This window comes from Triplophysa dalaica, chromosome 14, assembly GCF_015846415.1.
Source record: "Triplophysa dalaica isolate WHDGS20190420 chromosome 14, ASM1584641v1, whole genome shotgun sequence".
NCBI classification, from domain to species: Eukaryota; Metazoa; Chordata; class Actinopteri; order Cypriniformes; family Nemacheilidae; genus Triplophysa; species Triplophysa dalaica.
Window position 1 is genome coordinate 4,728,460 of NC_079555.1, and position 6,293 is coordinate 4,734,752.

Sequence of the window (6,293 nt, forward strand, 5' to 3'; positions counted from 1 at the left end):
GAGAGACTATTTTCTATACCTATTTGTTGCCATACTCTCTCTGTCCGGTCTTGTCATTGTTCCTGCCCTCCTGTTTCCAAGTTGTGTTAATTAGTTTATCCCCTGCACCTGTACCCTCTTGATTTGGTTCCCATTATATTGACCCCGTGTCTCTTGTCTTGTGCTGGATCACTGTGTTAGTCTGTTTGTGTCGTGTGGGTGAGTTTCTGTCTTGTCAGTGAGTCTAGTTTGGTTGTTGAGATGTCTAGTCTAGTCTAGTCTAGTCTAGTCTAGTCTAGTCTAGTCTAGTCTAGTCTAGTCTAGTCTAGTCTAGTCTAGTCTAGTCTAGTCTAGTCTAGTCTAGTCTAGTTAGTCTTTGTTCCTGTTCTTGTTTTGTTATGTTACCCCCTCGTGGGTGTTTGTTTTGTATTTTATTATTTATTAAAATCTGTTTACCCATACCATCGTCTCGCCTTGTCTGCCTTCAATTGGGTTCTCCTGCCATGTCTTCCCAGTCAAACCTTGACAGTGTCCTCTGCAGAGATACAGTACAGAGATATCCAAGTACTTAAGAGCTGAACTCATGGAACCAGACCCTGTGGCCCTTACTAAATTATAAAAAAGATGTAAAAAATAACTCAGTCATAAGATTATTCTTTTGAATTTTGTTTTTCCTTTGGCCTTTTAAAACACTTTGGGTGAATAATGGGAGTAGTCTTGGATTTCCTTTGGCTATACATTATAAATTGGGACATCTTTATTATCAAAGTACGAATGAAAAACAGGATGCGCAAAAACATGTATAGGGGTCTTATGAATCACACAAGTGTAGAATTTGTGTTTTTTTTAGCATCGATTCAGTCCAGCACACATGACAATGTTTCTCTTGAAGGGACAGTTTGAACTCCTATTTCAATTCGATCTGCAAACTGATAGCCCCGTTGTGCCTGCTGTTTTAATAGTGGAAGAATGTTTCTATGAGTTTATAACTCAAGTTTATAACCATACGCAACCATGACAACTCCACCAAAATATTAAGATCTGTAAAATGTAGAACAAGATTGACACGTGCACTTGGACAGGTGGGCTGGTTGGAAAATTTTGTTTTATTGATGATAAAACAAATGAATACATTTATCGACACGTTTCTTAAAGTTAAACCATTGGATCTACAGTATTGATTTGGGTGATGGTCAGGCTGGAGTTAATTATATCTGTCCCTCGACAGTTATTTGAGCTGGAACACAGAACCTGGACTTTTTCTGTTCCCTCCTAAACGTGTCATGATTGAACTGTTTTTCTGCTCATTTTAATCTTTACTGCCAAAGCGTATACCCCTGAGATATTCAGCTTTATGAAGAAAAGAAGGGTTCTCCGTGTCTCCGTGCACGCTTCATAAACACTTACTTTCTGAACTTTTGGTTTGCTCAGGCCTGCTGGGAGAAAATCACAACTCCCTTGTCTTGTTAATGTTGATCATATATCCTCAATGCACCCTTAGACAGGACAGGTGCGTGCAGACACAGGGCAAGAGGAGAAATCAGAGATTTCCATAACGTATGATTACTCTCAATCACCATGCACCTCTCTTTATTTTACTTTTCGTGAACTTTTATCTCGAGTGTTTGTCTTGAAATCATAGTTTTGTGTAAGTTGTTCAAGACAGACGTGCTTGTACTTTTTCTGAGCAATCAAGCACAATTTCTGTCTGGCGGACGATAAAACAAATGAAAACTCACACCCACATGGAGGGAGGGACCATATCAAAATATTTTGGGAGATTTTGGGATGGGCTCTTTTGACTCGACAAGGAAACGTGATGATGTTTGAGTTTTATATTTGCTCTATTTGTGATTGAATTTATTTATTTATTAGACGGTGTATTAGATGCCTAAGCACTTTTTATTATTATTTAAAAGTAGTTTTTTGAAGCTACTTACAAACCTGATCTAAAGGTCAATCTCTAAAGGCCTGTTCACACCAAAGATGATAACAACTTTAATACATGTTAAAAAATCAATGTAAATGTGAAAAAACAATCCCTTTCAGAGCAGATTTTCTTCAGCCGATATACAATTAAACGTTGACAGTAAATTAAATTTAGTAGAATGAATTTCAAATGTGATGAAGGTTAAATATTTAAAGGTTTTATCCATTTTAAATGTGAAACTAAGAGTAAACAACGTGAAAGCTAGGAGTAAACTTAACATTATTATCTGTTGGTGTAAATAAAGTTATAGTTATTGTTCCTAATGTGTGCACGGGCCTTAAGGGAATAGTTTACTCAAAAATTGACTCACTCTCTTGTCATTTCAAACCTGTATGACTTTTACTTCCATAGAATACAAATATATATTGAAGAAAGTTGGTAAATGAACAGCTGTCATTTCACTTCCATTGTATGGACACAAAACCAATTCGAGTGAATGGTTGCCAGAATGCAACAACATTCTTCAAAGTGTCTTATGTGTTATGCAGAAAAAAGAAAATCATAAACTGTTACAAACATTGCAAATGTGATAAAGCAAATTTACGGATGTTACTCCTTGTTCTAAATGTGATACCTTATCTTTGCTCTGCTCAATGAATGTTCTCCTTTCCTTATATTTGCTCTTAGGGATAAACAGATCGATTGAGGGAAACAACATTCAACTGATGCAATATCCTTCACTGGCTATTTATCAAGCCTGAGATCTTAATAGATAGACAGAGAGTAAAATCAATCACAAACGTTGCCTAAGAGCGTCTTTCAGAAAAGCCATTTCAGATCAATCGCTGGCACTCTGTCACGTGTAAATGTAAAGCAGAGTGAGGTGATAGGCGACTGATCTGGTCGCGCTCACGCCCGTCCCACCTGATATGAATCAGGCTAAAGGCCAATTTTCCACAGAGCGGAGGATCGCTAGTGTCAGGCTACACGTAGAGAACTTTTATTCTCTCTATCACCATGCACATTCATCATTGAGCCCGAAATGCTCAGGGTTGGTCTGCGAATGCAGTTTTCTCTGAGCTGCTGATGGAGGTTCCTGAGGAGGTTCCTGCTCAGACAGATGTGGATGGATGTGTTTGTTTTTTGCTCGGGCCCCAGACGCTCCCATCCCACGTGCTGCACAACCGTACACACTTTGTTTTATTTTAGATATTCTGCACAGATGCTTACCATCTCCCTGAAGATTTGAACAATTGGTCATTTAATGGCAGAAGCAAAATTGTTAAAGCTCACTTATAGCTACCTCCCTAAGGCTTCTATCAGATTCATGTATCAGCTTTTTTTTACAGAGTTTTGACGTTTTCAGTCACAGTGAGCCCCCACGCTGTGCTTTCAGGTCATTGTTTAGGAAACAAACAGAAGTCAAGATCCCCTGGCTGTTTGACATCTGATCATGCGGAACAAACTCTAAAAATGAAAATTCTGTCTTTATTTACCCACTCTTAAGTTGTTTCAAATCTTTACAAGTTTTGTTGTTCTGATGAACACAGAGACAGATATTTGAATGAATGCTTGTAACCAAACAGTTCTTGGCCACCGTCGACTACCATAGTAGGAAAAAATGCTTTGTACATTTCTGTGTTCTGTAGAACACAAAAGAAGATATTTTGAAGAATGTTGGAAAGCAAACGGTTCTTGGGCACTTTTGACGACTATTGTAATTTTGTCTACTAGTCAAGGGTCGCCAGAAACTGTTTGGTTACAAGCAATTATTCAAATATCATTCTGTACAAAGAAATGTATACAGATTGGGAACAACTTAAGGGTGAGTAAAAGTGAATATTTAATCACGAAAAGCAAGCTTTATTTTAACAATTGAATTATAATAAATAAATAAAATCTGAGCAAATAAAATAGGTTTCAAGCGCTTCGCGCTAAATAAATGTATTATGTTTAATCAGATAAAACAACCAAGAATTGTGATTTATTGAATTATGTTGATTTTACTTGAAATGTTAAAAAAAAAATGTTTTTGTTAGGTTCCAGCTTTGTTTTTTGCTCTTCATTTTTAACTTTTTAATTTTTAAAATGTTCGTTAATAAATGAACAAATCCCAATATTTGCGAATTAAGACTACTGATCGAAATAGTTTCTGATCAACAATTTACTAATTTATCAACAACTATTTTATTCGATCAAAAATGTATCAACCAATATTAGTTCTAACAACTGGATTATATTAATTGTACATTGTATATTGTATTTGTACCATTTTATTGTGATGGCATCATTAAATCACTTTTTAATTGACTGTTGAATTCCATTCATAAACATTTGGACTTTAATGCACTATAATTATGATTGTATCTCAAACATAAAGGTATTAATTAGATTGTGTTTTGTTATAGTATATTTATTTAATAGAGCTGCTTTCCCCTTTTTCCACCACACCAAACCAACCTGCACAAATAATATCATAGTTGAATGCAACTTGATATCTTCATACTTATGTTGTCTAAAGCACTGATATGTAGAGCTGGTAAAAAAAATGTTATTTTAAACTTCTGCAATATATTTTGCTGCTAAAATGATCATTTTAGAATACAGTTTATCATTATAAATACAAAATGTAGCATTTTGTAAACAAAGTCTCTGAGAATGTTTCCATTTTGCAAGAAGGTAATCTTTTCTCAACTTTTTCAAACAAATGACGTCCGGTACAGACGTATGAACCATTAGAGGGCAATATTTCTCAGATTTGGCCCACAGCCCATAACTCATCTCTGACATATCTGAGCCCACCAGCTCATTAAGGTACCAAATCACTCCTTCAGAGAGAAGTGTCTCTTATCTTAGAACACACTTTCTACAGCATCCCGCATTCAAGCTAAATCTTTTCCTCTGTGCATTAAGTGTGATATAAAACACAAAAGCTGAGTACACGGATGACAATCAGGTCTGTGCCTGAGAGAGGTTCGTATGTCAGCGTGCTAAGATTGGCTCCAGATGCCGTGAAATGTATTACAGACCAACGGTGGCTTTGTAATGTGAGCGTGTGGGATGTGAGCTTTTTGTGAGAGCTTCATGCTTTCCTCTGGACACGGGCGGCAGATGCGGTGTATGGGCCTCATGGTAATTGCCTACTGCTTGCGTGGTCTGAAGAACAGCTTGAAGCGTCGGGTGGGTGGATACACTGTTGGCTGCTGGGTCTGTCGTAAACGAGTCTTCTGCTGAATATGGTGATTTTTAGGCTGTTAGTAATAACCGGTGAGACACACTTTGAACTGTGAACTGAAACTCTGATTCTTTAGGCAGATATCTCTACCTAGAGAGCAATGTCAAGCAGCATCATGGATACAAGGCTGTTTATATCCGAATCGATATAATTTTGGTTGTGAACCGTTGTGAATAAAGTACTCCCTAAAATAAAAATCATCTTAATAAACATAAGCCGTCTACATTTTACTTTCAAAACCACATAATTGAGTTGACAAGTAATTCAAAAGTCACAAAAACTGCCTCAAAATGCAAAATATCAAAATAAAATACAGTACATTTAAGTCAAATAATAACAAAGTGTTGTTCGGTAACTGGTGTCAAGTTTGGTAAAAAGTAAATTAATTTGGCAAAAAAAGTAGGAAATTACGTAAAAATGATCTACTGTGTTACTTTACAGTTACACCAGAGACTTTTAATATATGTAATGGGTGATTTAATTGTAGGCATGCTTCTATTATAAAAACGTATCAGTATAGTATGACAATATGTGCAATAACAGCACTTAAGTATACAGCACAGCATCTTTGGGTTGAGGGTTAAATGGAAAGTTGAGATTAGTGCTTGGTAGATGCAGCGCTTAATCAGTTAAGTGCAGTGACTGAACTGAGATCAGTCGTAATGAGTGCCACACTAATTGGACTCTGGCAAACTCTTTCCTCATCTGGCTGCCCTTTATTATGTATGGGTGGAGCGGGCAGGGGCCAGGAAGCCCACCACTTCAGAGCACACCGCAACACAAATAAAACTACACTGATGAGATTAAGCAATTCAAGATGTGTGCGTGAAGTATTTTAAGGCAAACAGTGAGAGGGGGACCGGACCATGTTGTGTCCTGTTTTCGGCCCCTTGCGTGCGCACATCACACAGAGCCACACATGTTATGCTCAATGCAGTAAACACAACTGTGTTTCCTATTATACTGTGATGTGTTAATGAGCAGTAAATAAGCATTGCGTTCCATAACTTTTCCATATGTGACCCTGCGTGTGAAAACCCAGCTGAAGCCATTATAAGGTGATTTACTGTGTTTTTTTACATAAAATCATACCTTGTAATGTAAAGAACATTCACTCCATTGAATGAGTATGGACATGAAATCAAACTT